Source organism: Maniola jurtina, chromosome 5 (genome assembly GCF_905333055.1).
Source record: "Maniola jurtina chromosome 5, ilManJurt1.1, whole genome shotgun sequence".
NCBI lineage: Eukaryota > Metazoa > Arthropoda > Insecta > Lepidoptera > Nymphalidae > Maniola > Maniola jurtina.
The window spans coordinates 8,253,874-8,269,836 of record NC_060033.1 but is presented as its reverse complement, the minus strand read 5'-3'; the positions used below and the strand labels follow the sequence as shown (position 1 = coordinate 8,269,836).

The following is a 15,963-nucleotide window of genomic DNA, read 5'->3' as shown; positions in this document are numbered from 1 at the left end:
CGAAACGCTAGCAAAAACGAAATAGGTTATAAGTACTGATGATTACTGATAAAATACCGTAAAATAACTACGAAAAAGAAAATTAAAAAATCCTGTATTTTAAAAGTTTACAATACTGACGATAGAGGTCGACGAACGTTCTGTAAATAGGTCATTCGAAGTCCATGCTGCGTCGTAGGTGGGGCGATGACCTGAGTTTTGCACGCTATACAATGCGGGTTTGAAAAATAATAAATCACTATAACTACAAAATAAAGCAAATGGTTATTTGCATTGGATTGTGTTAAGGTACTATAATAACAAAGCCTTAAGGTGCCCACGCACTCGAACTGAACTGCAGCGGAACTGCGCGTCGCGTCAGCGCCCCGCACGATATTCTCTCCAGCCGCGCCGCGCGACAGTGACGTACGCGCGTCGCGGCTGAATGCGCGCGGCTGAATTTAGTCTTTGCTAGCGTCCTGGTTACACCCTGTAGAAAGGCAAACCCTTGAAGATCGTTGTAGTTTAACGTAGGTATTTAAAGTCAGCTAAATGTTCTTGTTGGTGTAATTTAAATTACCTGAAGTAAATGCTACCCACAAACGTCCCTACGAACGTTCTAAATGGGGGTACAAACATATAGGGGTACACTCAGAGAGATAGATCGCAACACTTAACGGTGCGGGGAACGCTGCTATTAACTGCAGAGTGCTCGTTAGTTAAATAGGGCTTATTGTACATGGGTACATGTTATTTACTCAACTCCTCCTATGTTGGTTGGTTTTTTTTAATGTTTAAACTCAGTTTAAATTATCATGAGTGATTTCCATTTTTTGTATTTATTTCTAGAATGTACGGCTCTACCTATTTACTCGATGTAAGCCCGACTAGTTTCGAACCCATCAGGGGTCCTTTTTCATAGGTTTCATAGGGATTTTTTTTCAACTTAAGCTTTATGCTTTAGCGCTTTCTGAAGAAATGACAAATAAAAAAAGAACTGAGCAGGTATGAATAAAAGTTCGTGGGCTGTCAAACAGTCATGTCAGTTTTAGCATCTTCATTTTTATTATAAACTTGCAGTATTACGATTAAGAACAAGAAAGAAAAAGACATTTTAGGAGTGATGAAAACAAGTAGCTTACCTTGTAGTAAAGTTTTGATGTCTAAATACTAAGGGTCAGCAAAGATCGGGTGGCACACTACACAATTAAACAGAAGGCATATTCACTAATGATTTTAATAAAATGATAAGGCTGACATTTCATTATCCGTAGAATAACTGCTTCTAGACACGCGAGCGGAGTTGATCACTCTCTCTGTGTTAGCCCTTGTAAAAAACTCCTTGTAAAACTCCAAGCAGAAATATCAACTACAGCGATAAATGATGACTATCATCATCATATTGAGTGCCTGTTGACGTCCACAGCGACCAGACACAGGTCTTTTTTTAACCCCCGACCCAAAAAGAGGGGTGTTATAAGTTTGACGTGTGTATCTGTGTATCTGTGTGTCTGTGTATCTGTGTATCTGTGTATCTGTGTATCTGTGTATCTGTGTATCTGTCTGTGGCATCGTAGCGCCTAAACGAATGAACCGATTTTAATTTAGTTTTTTTTGTTTGAAAGGTGGCTTGATCGAGAGTGTTCTTAGCTATAATTTAAAAAAATTGGTTCAGCCGTTTAAGAGTTATCAGCTCTTTTCTAGTTTTCTTGTAGAAAGGAGGTTAGATAACCGTTAGGTTCTTAATATTATGTCAATAGACAAATGTCAAGCTGTCAAGATGGACGTTGCCTAAATACATAATTATTTATTTGAAAATGATGTTTTGGAAAACTCAAATACTTTGGATCGTCGGGGGTGTTATAAATTTTTAATTTACACTTGTTATATAATATCATTATTTCGTTATTAGTCTAGTTTTCCTTTTATTTTTACTGAGCGAAGCGAGGTCTCGCAGTCTACTTGGGTGAATTTGCATTTGTACGTCCATTTCTTGTAGATATTGAATTGTAGAACAAGAATTTTCAAACGCAAAGTCAGTTCTAGGCAAAAACAAGAAAATGTAGCCTGAAAATTTCAGTAGGTACCAAGCATTTTTATGGTCATGTGAAACATTTATTTTTATGCAAAATGCGCTCGGGTACTACGTGTTTTGTTTGACTTTTTAACCCCCGACCCAAAAAGAGGGGTGTTATAAGTTTGACGTGTGTATCTGTGTATCTGTGTGTCTGTGTATCTGTGTATCTGTGTATCTGTGTATCTGTGTATCTGTGTATCTGTCTGTGGCATCGTAGCGCCTAAACGAATGAACCGATTTTAATTTAGTTTTTTTTGTTTGAAAGGTGGCTTGATCGAGAGTGTTCTTAGCTATAATTTAAAAAAATTGGTTCAGCCGTTTAAGAGTTATCAGCTCTTTTCTAGTTTTCTTGTAGAAAGGAGGTTAGATAACCGTTAGGTTCTTAATATTATGTCAATAGACAAATGTCAAGCTGTCAAGATGGACGTTGCCTAAATACATAATTATTTATTTGAAAATGATGTTTTGGAAAACTCAAATACTTTGGATCGTCGGGGGTGTTATAAATTTTTAATTTACACTTGTTATATAATATCATTATTTCGTTATTAGTCTAGTTTTCCTTTTATTTTTACTGAGCGAAGCGAGGTCTCGCAGTCTACTTGGGTGAATTTGCATTTGTACGTCCATTTCTTGTAGATATTGAATTGTAGAACAAGAATTTTCAAACGCAAAGTCAGTTCTAGGCAAAAACAAGAAAATGTAGCCTGAAAATTTCAGTAGGTACCAAGCATTTTTATGGTCATGTGAAACATTTATTTTTATGCAAAATGCGCTCGGGTACTACGTGTTTTGTTTGACTTTTTTCAGTTACTTAATTGCTGTATCTATTTTCGAATTCTTTTTAACCCCCGACCCAAATAGAGGGGTGTTATAAGTTTGACGTGTGTATCTGTGTATCTGTCTGTGTAACATCGTAGCTCCTAAACTAATGAACCGATTTTAATTTAGTTTTTCTTGTTTGAAAGGTGGCTTGATCGAGATTGTTCTTAGCTATAATCCAAGAAAATCGGTTCAGCAGTTTGAAAGTTATCAGTTATTTTCTAGTTATTGTAACCTTCACTTGTCGGGGGTGTTATAAATTTTTAATTTACACTTGTATTTATTCAGATACAAGTTAGCCCTTGACTGCAATCTCACCTGGTAGTAAGTAATGATGCAGTCTGAGATGAAAGTGTGATATAATTAATCAACACTTCATTAATTGTCTTGTCTTTTTACCAGTAGAACTAATAGGTACCTACCTACCGATTTCAAAGTAACAGAAAGGGTCATTTTTGTAAATCCTTTTTGTCCGAAATTCGTAATATTGTCGACTTGTTTTTGGAATTTAGTATGAAATATTGCACCGTCCGCGTCAGATGCAAGCACCACCTATTAGGATGATAAATAGTGATGAAATACTGGCCGCTAATCAATTGTTTTGAGGAATCTGTAACTTTAACTATTACATTTTAAATCCTTATTTCAGGCATACATTAACAAAACTTACCATCTAAGTATTTACCTAAACTAAGAAAAACGGAATCTACACTATGAGACCTTTCATTTGATACTAAATTCAATAGATATATCTTTGTTTAAATGTCATAATATCATAATATCTAGCCAATCAAAGCTTCGTTTACTTATCAGAATAGGTACAATGAGTAGTTTGGAAACTATACGGGAACAGAATAGCCGACAAACATAGGTAGATACATACTATGCACATTGACCTAGGTATAACATGCTCATATCACTCTCGTGGTTGGGTCGAAAGTTCGAAAGTTAAAATACCAGCCTTCTTTTTGAATTAGAGATAGGATGAGATATGATCAGACATTGCTCGAGTAGGGATCGGACACATATCTTAGAATTTCTCTTGAGACATTATGCAACTCAATATGTACCTACCTAATCCAATCCAATCTTGTTTCAATCTTGATCCAAGGACTAAAGTTTGCAATTTTCAATGAGTTCTGTAAATACCTGCTTTGAAAAAGTTACCTGTTCGCATAAAAAAATAAAAAAAATCAAGATCATCTTGTTGAGGACTCGATAAAAATCATATAGGTACCCAATACTAAAAACCCTAATAATTCCGCGTCGGACTCGCTTGCCGAGGGTTCTGTATCTACCTTGGAAGGATATGTATATCTTATTACTTTGTTGGTTAAATTATCTCCAACTACAAAATGTAAAGTATGTAATCGCAAAAAAAGAAATATGTGATATAAGTATATAAATTAACAATTTTTCCTTTGCTGTTAACAATTTATGCTGTGAGACCTTGCCTCTTGCCTGATTCTAGATCAACGGAAAATTACAATAATTTTGTATTTACGATGGATTTATGAACGTCATTTGCTTCATAAATGGATGTATCTTTTGATTGCGATGAAATAGAAGCTTGATTTTCTTACAACTTTAGGGGACCATAAACCGTATTCTATATTAATTTTAACTTGATTCACGCGTTCCTGAGAAAAACCGTCTTAATTCTTGACCGACAGAAGTACAGCAAAGTGATTCTATAAGTATTACTTTTTCCTTTTGAGGTACGTAACCCTAAAAGAAGTTAAAGCTGAGTGCTTCTTAATATCTCGGACTCCAGCCATAAAACGAATTTTTCATAACCTACTCTAGAAGCAATCACCACTCTGTAAACAAAGTTACAACTTAAATTATGTTTTGCTTAATTCAAACTTTGCTTTTCGAATATTAATGTACGCAAATAAGATCCCTACGATGTTTTGGGTTAAGATTATATTGTCATAACAGAATATAATCATGAGAATTTATTGTTTTTGGTAAGTTTTGACTTTTGATAAGTTTCATAGACACTTTATGATAATGTGTTTCTAGACAGACTGACGAATAGACAAACATCTTCCTACTAAAAATACGTCGAGGTATTAGTTAATCTGTATACTAATATATCTACAGATTAACTGATTATATTAATACCTACACTAAATAACAATCATACTATGATTTAGTACTCTTAGTAAAAAATATATCATAATCGTTAAAACTTATTGTCGTTATTATGAAGAAAAACGAATTATAGCTAGTGTGAAAATGGATTCTAATAAAAATTCTAGCGAACTGAGCTGTAAAATAAACCAAGCGTCGCGTCGTGTTTTAAAATTTTAAACGTGATTTACCGACCCCAGTCCGCTCCGAACCGGATTAAACCGGTCACGGGTAGTTGGGGAACCCCTTTTGTAAGAGGACCTCGATATGAGACGATTTATCTGTGACCTGTCACCTTGGTAGTAACACATTTTGAGCCATAGCTCGTTACTACTGTACCTACTGACAATGCAGCAGTTCCACAACAAACAGATCGCACGACGTAATTCCTGCACGACAATAAAGGCGTGCGTGTAAATTTTCACAAATTCACAGTAAATCGATAATTTGAAAGGGTTAGCAAACTTGAAACTATCAATGGACGAGGATTTTACGAATTTTGGAAGAACTACATAATTATGTCTTAATAATTTATTTTTAAGCCGGAAGATATTTCTATTAAAGCGATTTACTTTCACCTTAACAAAACATGTAAAAAGAATAGATAAATAAATAACAGGATATTTTAGAATAAAATGTGATCGTACCGATGTCGTATCGTAAAATCTAAAGAGCCTTATTGAATTTACCGTACAGACGTTTATATAAAAGTCGTAAACGTATAACAATTTCCGGCGAGATAGCAGTATAAAGTTTAATATCTGCTTTATAATTATTATATCTTTCAGGAATACCTATAGACTTGTAAAATTGCCATCATCAAAGTTATAAGGTAGCTCATAATATTATAATTTCATTCACATAATTTCAAAGCTAATTCAATGTAAGCCGGTCAAGTGCGAGTCGGGCTCGTACACGAAGGGTTCCGTCCATCGATTTCTACAATGATTATATATTTTACATTTTTAATTTATTTGGATCTTTTACGGGCAGTAACTGAAAAATAGCCAGACCGACAGACAAACAAACAGACGGATAGACAGACAGTTGAACGGACTGTAGGGGCTTAGTAATAGAGTCCCATTAGCAGCCTTCGGTTACGAAACCTTAAAATTTTATATGGTTTTGAAGGGTCAAAATTACGTGAGCTTTAGACTAATAACCGGCGACTATCTTCCTTCTTTGCGACTGTGTAGTCAAAATTACAAGATTTTATACACGAATATTGTATTGCAAATATTTGAATTGTGATGCTATTCCCATTTGTGTTAGTGCAATGCATAGAAACCACACAACTAACAACTCTAGTTTTGAGCTTAAAACTTTCGAGTGAGCTTACCTAATACTTTGCTGAATGCAATGCTAAATTCTAGATATTTAAACTTAATTTGAGATTTCTGTTATTGCGGATTAACAACAGACGGTGATTACTATCTACTATCTTATGCGCTGTTAGATTTCGGTTGCGAATATAATTTTTAATTTAATTTTAATTTTTTTTAAATTAGATTTAATTACTTACTAGATAATGTCTTCGTCAACGTAAGTTTTTTTTGAATTCCGTGGGAACTCTGATTTTCCGGGATACATGCTATTTCTGTACCAAAATGATGAATTCAGGTTTTTCTTTTTAAACTCCGTGAAAACTTTTTATTTCCCGGAAAAAGTACCCCGGGATGTCAGCTATCGCTTTACCAATTTTAGTCAAAATCAGTTAAATGCATGGACCGTAAAAAACAGAAAGCCAGTTAGCCACACTTTTGTATCCATTTGTATGGATTTTGATTCATATTTTCATTCACAGCAACTGCTGTAGGTATCTGCTAAAGACAAAGCATTTAACGCTCGTTCACATCTAAAAGCTAAAGAGCTAGGAAAGTGCAGTTTAATGGCTTAACTTCTTGCAGCTATGAAGTTTCTTTCATCATTCGAACTTGCGAGATTTGAGCTATGTTCTATTAGTCTATTTTTAGACTCACGTAAATACCATGACCCTCATTATACCGAATCGACTTTCTGTCTATCTGGCGGCGTTTTGCTGTATATTGATGTAAAGAGGACAAATCCTTACTTCCATTTTTTATCTATATATGCGGAAGTATATTTGTCTGTTTGTTGGCCAGCTTTTTACCTCTTATCCGTTAAAATGATTTGGATGAAGTTTGGTACAAAGATGGCCTGCATCGCTAGGCTAATTTTTATTTCGGAAAATCTTAATAGTCCATCTGTTTAACCGACTTTAATGGAATTTGGTACAGAGATAGCTTGCATCCCGGTTACAGACATGAAGAAAGAGAAGAAAGAAGAATTCTCACGAGATTTTTAAAACCTCATAAAGATGCAGGTAATAGTTACCTCATATACAGATGGGATTAAAGCATTATTTCAAAAGCTTTCAAATTAAATAATATTCTACAATTTCTTGTGACAATTTTTTGTAGCAATTGGACATAGCATTATTTGGAACTAGTGAGAAAATTGAGGTCAGGTTTAAATGAACCAAAGAGGAGCAGCAAAGCAGTAACTAGATTGGTACTTACAAAATAATCATCATAAAGCGAAATTCTCTCAACTCTCCCCGAATGTTCTCGTCTACTTTTTAATTTTTATACTTCATAATATTTGAGCAAATTTTATTTGAACTTTCAACCGCGCGCCGCAACTTTTAACATAAAGTATGTTAAATTAGTTTTTGTATAAGCTTAAAAAGTTTGAATTCGACCAGTCACGATATTAAAAGTGACTTACAAGGAAAGCTTTCAAAGTAATTATGTTATTAGCGAAGACGAAGATTGAGAACATGAGGCTTCAAAGTAAGTTCCCACGGTTGCAGCTTTGCTTTGATGTTAAACTTTATATAATTCATTACAAGACCCTAGATAGGTACATACCTAGGTACTATACCTACATTTTATTTAGTGACACAATATCAGAATTTGAATTGACTTAGAATTCCGTACTAGTACTCATAGTAAAACTGTAACTGGATAAATTCAGCGTAAACTAATTAATATATTTTGAAAATTTTAATCGGACAAAGCTTTATCATTAACTTTTTATTGTGAAAAAATCAAAGATATTTAAGTGATATGTTTATTATACCAGTTACCAGTACCTAAAATAATAAGTATATTATATGGCAGTGAAAGGAAATAAGAATAACAAAAAATTTTCTACTTAGGTACCGATTTAGATTCATAGACACTTAGATAACTTATACTAGACCGTAATAAATAATATCTACCCTTTTATCAAAAAAATAGGCTAACATAAAAGTTGAGGCACTTTTCTTTCGCCGGCGGTCTTTCCTGCCCCTTTCATGCAAGAAGACTGTAAATTATGATTGTTCAAAGATCAGACAGTCCTTTTGTGAGGCAAATCGCACATAACTCGACAAGTACGGAGGCCTTGTGCAATATACGACAGCGACACGACGACGATTCGATATTATAAAATTTGGATAAAATAATCATTAAGTACCTACATAATTACTGTACACACTGTATACATAACTAGCTGATCCGACCGGCTTCGCTTGGCTGAAATTTCATATATATGTGCATACATACATGATATATAATAAAAGTTGTGACTTCTGGATAAATAAGCTTTTTAATCGTAAAGAATTATTAAAATCGGTTCAGTAGTCTCAGAGATTATTGATTAGAAAAAACAAACAAAGTTACACAGGTAAAGGGTAAAGGTATTTCATAGGATGGCTTATGAAACATACCTACATGTTTTGATGTCTACCCGATGCGATGGTACCTAAACCGCTCTAACTACAGCGCTCTATAAGCGACCAGTGTGCGGTCAAAGAGTGATGGGATTACGATAAATTCACCCGAAATCGTTAACCGCTGCAAATGAGTTTTCGCCTCAATGGGATCATCGTGATCAAGCCATCGCCGGCCCACTACTGAGCACGGGCTGCTCTCAGAATGGGAAGGGTTTAGGCCATAGTCTGCTACGAAACCCCAGCGCGGATTGGCAGACTTCACACACCTTTAGGGAACTCTCAAGCATGCAGGTTTTCTCGCAATGTTTTCCTTCTCCATTAAAACGAGAAATTTTAATTGCCTAAAATGAGATCGCGATGTTTTTGTTGTGAATACACATAATGTTAGACCAATCTTGGTGGATATTAAATAGCCTTTCACCAAATAATAATACAATAAATTAATTAGGGTTATGTACTTAGAGAATCTGCCTTATCTAACGAAATGTTATAATCCGTACAAAAAGAAAGAATTCCACGCGAAAGAAAACCTTTTGGAAGGAAATACAAACAGCACTTTCGCCTCGTTCGGTGATAAATGCGTGTAAACAAAAATTCACGACAGGCTTTATTTCAGTAAGCGATAAAGTCATATTATACCTAAATGCATGTGTTGTAGAGCCTAGTAGTTAAAACGTCTGCCTCCTTCGGGAGGTCGGAGATTTAATCACGGGCATGCATCTCTACTTTTAAGAGCTAATAGAAAATGTCTAAGAGTTCTCCATAATGTTCTCAAAGGAGTGTGCAGTCTGCCAATCCGCACTTGGTCAGCGTGGTGGACCATGACCTAAACCCTTCTCATTCTGAGAGGAAACCTGTGCTCAGTAGTGGGCCGGCGATGAATCGATTACATGATTATGGCGATACTGCAAGTAGTCTTAAAAAATATTTGGAACAATTTGCATTATTTCAGAGACGAAACTTTTAGATTTAACCCACCTTTTCAGCGGTAAACTTTTGAAATGCCTATTTAAACTCACGCTCGTGTTTACTACCACTATGCTACCCCTACTATGCAACTATTCATAAACTACTAGCTTATGCCCGCAACTTCGTCCGTGTGGCCTACGCGAGTTTCAGAGTTGTGCGTTTATAGATCAGTCAGTCAGTCTTTTTGTATAAAATATTCATATTCTTTTTCTATAATACATAATCTCTATAATCTCTTCTTTTTGTATAATATATATAAGTCAGTATTTTGTATAATATTATACAAAAGAGGATTATACAAAAATTTTAATTATACTTGTAAGATTCTGTTCACATCGCGCAGGTCTCGTCGACCACATTTGAACAGTAAACACAAATACTGTGGCGCGGAACTGTTTACCAACTCCTCACGTTATCTGCTACATCCACTTACATGAATTGAATTCACTGCTATTTCGAAGCTTCACCCTATACTTTGTACGTTGTCATAAGTCAAGAACGCAGCTGAAATATCCGAGGAAAATATATAAAGGACAGAAACATAAACAGATAAAAGGATGGAATGAAGGAACATAAAGGATGAGTAAAGTTATAAGTATTTACCTACCACATTCTGATAATAATCGCAATCCTTTTAATTGCCCCTACGATTCCTACGGGTTTTCATAGTTATGGCTCAAAAGCTCACGCGAGCGAAGTTGCAGGCATCTAGTTCTAATTATTTCACTGAAATTCTACAGTAGGTAGTATTATATTCCTCGCTTATTTTTAGCTCGGTCATTTATAGCAGATGTCTGATTTTTGACTTCAACATGAAAAGTAGAATATTCGATAAGACGTATGCTCAAGATCTCGTTTATCTTCCCAGACGCTGATCTCTACATCTGACATATGCACCGCAACACACAACAAATACGTGTTCCGAGATTTTGACATACGATTTTCTGCTCTCTATAACACCGCTTTGTGAGTGGTTTCTAGAACAGGATTCAATGCTTGTTTTGATTTATGTACGAGTACGTATGCCCCAACGTTTTGTGAACTTAATTAAAATAATTCAAAAGATTTTTTTTTTTTTTTTTTTTTTTTTTTTTTCACGATAGGCAAGCGCTTGACCACAATCACACCTGATGGAAAGTGATGATGTGGTCTAAGATGTGACGCGTTTACCTAGAAGGTGCCTATTCACTCTTGTTTTAAAGATACCCGGATTGTAATTGGTAGGAAACACAGATCGGGGAAGAGTATTCCAAACCTTAGCCATGCGTATGAGGAATGAAGACGCAAAACGTTTCGTGCGTGTAGATGGAATGTCGACGACATAAGGATGGAAACTCGCCCGACGTCTTGCGGTTCGGTGGTAAAATGGTGAAGGGGGGACAAGATCGAAAAGTTCCTGTGCACACTCTCCGAAATATATCCTATAAAACACCGATAAGCCAGCGACCTTACGGCGGTGATCGAGACTATGAAGTTTCGCCAACAAAGGAGAGTCTTCGCCTACAAGTCTCCTAGCTCGACGATCAACGGCATCCAGAGCTGCTAGTTGATATTTAGCGGAGCCATCATAGAGGTGACTGCAGTACTCCATGCACGACCTGACTTGTGCTTGATACAAAGTTATCAGTTGGCGCGGCGTGAAGTACTGTTTGACCTTGTTAAGAATGCCTAGTTTTTTTGCGGCGGTCTTGGCTTTGGCTTCGATGGATCTTCCGAAGTTGATGTTAGCAGACACGTCGAGACCTAGGAGATCAATATGATCGGTGATATTAATAGATACATTCCGGAAAGTGGGAGTCAAGGTAAAAGGACTCCGTTTAGCTGTGAGTAGACACGCCTGCGTCTTGGTAGCGTTAAACTCTACCAAATTGGCATCACCCCAATCAGAAACGTATTTCAGGGTAGAGTTTAACCGCAGTACCATTGCCTCCCTGAGTTCATTGAATTGAATAAAAATGTTTTTAACCGTACCTCAAAAGGAAAAAGGGAGCCCTAGAGGATAACTTTATTGTCTGTCTGCCTGTCTGTCTGTCCGTCTATCGTGCGTACTATCTGTCGTGTCTGTCAAGAAAAATTATAGGGTACTCCCCGTTGACCTAGAATCATGAAATTTGACAGATAGATAGGTCTTGTAGCACAAGTAAATGAAATAATCCGAAAACCATGAATTTATTTATTTAAACAACTTAATTGTTAACAAAATTACAAAGAGTAGTTACATCACAAAAAATTAATTTAAATGTGTTCACGGAAAAAATTAATTATTATTTACTAAATCACATATAAATGGCGCAGTCCGTCATCAACTTGCATAAAAACTATAAGTACTTTTCGAAATAAAAATATTATATCATATACGGAACCCTTCATCCTATCCAGAACTCAAACAATAGAGAATTCATACTAAAATATATAAATTTATGTTATATATAAAGAAATTCTGAACTATACTACGCATTATATCATTGATGATTGATGTTACTCGTTTATTAATAGAATACTGTTCTTATGGCTGCCATAATCATAGCACCTAATGCATTTATTATGGATTCACTATAAGCTGCAACTAAAAGCTTTGCATATTATCTATTTATAGAGCTAATAGTAGCATAAATATTACCATGTACGGTATTCAAACATTTCCACGGCAAATAAGCAGTGGCCGTGGTAACACGATTAGGATGACCCCGCCCTGAAATGCCAACCACGAGCAATTTATCCCTAATATGATCACCCACACGATAAATTCACGGCCTCTGAACTTATTACTCCAGCACACTAATTTATTACCTTGCTAGGTGGGGCTTAAGCTTTCGCCCACATGGAATTTGGAATAAAAGCTGTCGTAAAAGCGCCGTTTGAAATAAAAGCTATTCCATGCTTCTGTCCGTAAGCCCAGATATCACTAAAATTATTATGTTTTATTTCTTAATAACTTCGAACACCTACATTTACTTATTCTATATACAATACCCATACTAATATTATAAACTAGCCGATGCCCGCGACTTCGCCCGCGTGGATTTAGGTTTTTTGAAATCCCGTGGGAACTCTTTGATTTTCCGGGATAAAAAGTAGCCTATGTGCTAATCCAGGATATTATCTATCTCCATTCTAAATTTCAGCCAAATCCGTTCAGTAGTTTTTGCGTGAAGGAGTAACAAACATACACACACACACACACACACACACACACACACACATACAAACTTTCGCCTTTATAATATTAGTGTGATGCGAAAGTGTGTCTGTCTGTCTGCTAGCCTTTCACGGCCTAACAGTTTAACCGATTTTGATAAAATATGATACAGACTTGATACAGAGTTGAAAATATGATGCATATCGGTACAGGGCATAGGTTTTTTTATCATATTATTTTTGAAAATCAAAAACATAGGCAACTTTTTATACCGGAAAATCAAAGAGTTCCCACGGATATTCTCTCAGAATGACAAAGGTTTGGCCATAGTCTACCATGCCGGCCAAATACAGATTGACAGACTTACCTTTGAGAACATTAATAGAAAACTCTTGCAGGTTTCCCCGCTATGTTTTCCTTCATCGTAAAGTAAGTTAATTGCATACAACGCACATAGTTCCAAAAGTGAAAGATGCGTGCCCAGAATCGAAGCCGAATCAAACCTCCCTATAGTGATCCAAAGAGGAGTTCAAAGCGGATTTTTCTAATCAAAAGAAATTGACTCTTGAATTGGTTTCCGATGGGTGATTGGGGATTCGTGAACCATCCCTTCTTTAAATTTTATCCTTCTTAACAAAATTTTAGTACAAATTTTTATTTAAAGAAATACTACAGAATTAAGAATTTTGGAAGATATCAATTCTATCATTACTTCTGCCGTTGACAACTGAAATAACGCACAAAATCCCGCACAACGTATTTGCGTTCGTACTTATGCTGCTTCAGATCGTAGTCTGTTTACTCGAAGCTTTTGTATAGGTTGGAACTCGGAATATACCTGTATTCTATAACCAAATCTTAGTTATAAAATAAATCTAAGTATTATTAGTATATAAAAGGATAAACTAACTGACTGAAAGATCAATGTAGCCAAAGCTAACGGGGAACTTGAAATTTTCAAGAAGCTTCTCTCTATAGCTGAGAAGGAGCTTTGAACTAAGAAGGAATTTTGATCAATCCTAAAAAGATCTTTAAAAATTTTAATCCACGCGAACGAAGACGTGGGAATTAGCTAATATTTACATATTTATGCTAATATTAGATAGCGAAGCTAAAAAAATTCGAGCTAGAATAATTTAGCGTGGAAATCGAAATAGGAAGACTTTTTTATTCAAATTCACTTTTAAAATTGCTTATGAGTCGCAAAGTTTTTCAAATTCTGTTGGGATGATAAACAATAGGTTATACTTCTTATAACTTCATAGACTCCGTGGAAACCATGGAAACATAATATAACAGAGATATCCTTGGCATTGGACATGTCTGGAACCGACAGAACTGTCCCTAATGTGTCATTTGCAGACCTCATTTAGACGCTGATAACTGCTTCAAATTGGACTGATGGTAAAAGTTACAAATTTTTAACTTTTAATCAAAAATATTATTTAATTTAATAAACAAAGTTTTTAATGCCGAGCGTCTTACCTACGCATCTTTCTTTACACTAATATTATAAGGAGAAAGTTTGTATGTGTGTGTGTGTGTGTGTATGTTTGTTACTCCTTCACGCAAGAACTACTGGACGCATTTGGCTGTTTGGAATGGAGATAGATAATATCCTGGATTAGCACATAGGCTACTTTTTATCCCGGAAAATCAAAGAGTTCCCACGGGATTTCGAAAACCTAAATCCACGCGGGCGATGTCGCGGGCATCGGCTAGTAGTTAATATTTTCTAAACAAAAAATATTGCAGTAAGATTGCAGTTCAATTATTACGTCCTTTAATTTCAAATGTTACTAAAATCAGAACAATAGTGGACCTACCTATGCCCAAATTTTCATAATATTACTATCACTACTCATTATAGATGCGAAAATGTGTTTGTCTGTCCTTCAATAAAACAAAAACACTATCATATTATTTTATAATATCATCATCATCATCATCAGCCTGTGGATATCCACTGTTGGACATAGGCCTTCCCTAAAGAGCGCCACCACACCCGGTCCTCAGCCTTCCTCATCCAGCCACTTCCCGCCAGCCGCTTTAAATATCCTATAGTAATAATAATATATAATAAAGTAGTATTTTATGATATAGTAGTGATAAAAGTTATTTCCTTATAAATTGGGGCATACGCTTCACAGCGAATTACCCGGCCAAGAGTGTATTTCTCAAGCAGTCACTTTGACCGCGCTCATGTGGAACGAGTAATCTTGCTCTGGGATCAAAATTTGGGTGTTATCCGTTTTACGGTGACAGATTTGATGAAAAATTATATAAAGTCTAAAACGAAGGAACATGGAATTTTTTGTATTATTTAAAACTATTTTATTTAGCTTCACTTTGCTTTATTATGATTTGTTATGATCTTTATTTTTACTCACGAAGGAATGAAGACGGTAGGTTTGCGTTGCGTTACTTAGGTATGCATTACTATAGGTATGTGTTTAAAACTTATATATTATTTTGTGTGTGTGTTTGTGCGTTTTTGTCACCATTTTCTTGTGCTTTTATTTCTTAGGTAATATACGAGTATGTTACTAAAAACTACCGGGTCGTTGCGGTTTTTTATTATCATCTTAGAACAGATTTTTAGATATGTTTTAAAGCTCTACTACTTGCAAATTAGGTATATTTAGTTTTCTTTAAAAAGACAAAATTTTCATACAAAATTAAGCATATAAACCCTAAACGAACCCACCCTTGTCTTTTTCACAGGCCAACGGGTATTGCGTATTCGTGTGTACGGACACAAGTAGGTATACTAATGGCATAATTAGTAAAAGCTACCTACATGCCCAGAAACCAGACAAAGATCTTTTTAATTTAAAAGATAAACAAAAAGTACACAAAATAATTTTGTCTTTGTAATTAAAAGTTCCAACTGAATTTTTCTTGCTCATACAGTGTTAGAAATAATTTTGAAGTGAAAAAGGTGCATAATATTTTTTAGCAGTTGCCTAAAAACGTCTAGTGCTGCTAAATAAATTATAATTCATAATGCTAATATCCAAAAATTATTAACCAAACTTTATACGTCTAGGTACGTGCCAAAGGATACTATAAATAATCATTGCGTCTAAAGTTACCCTCATA

At 35.3% G+C, this 15,963-nt stretch overlaps 1 protein-coding gene across 2 annotated transcripts in view; it reads right to left on the bottom strand.

Moving 5' to 3' along the window:
• LOC123865628 (inactive dipeptidyl peptidase 10) overlaps positions 1-15,963 on the bottom strand; it is a 268,820-nt gene that overhangs the window by 208,690 nt on the left and 44,167 nt on the right. The gene's annotated exons all lie outside the window — the stretch shown is intronic.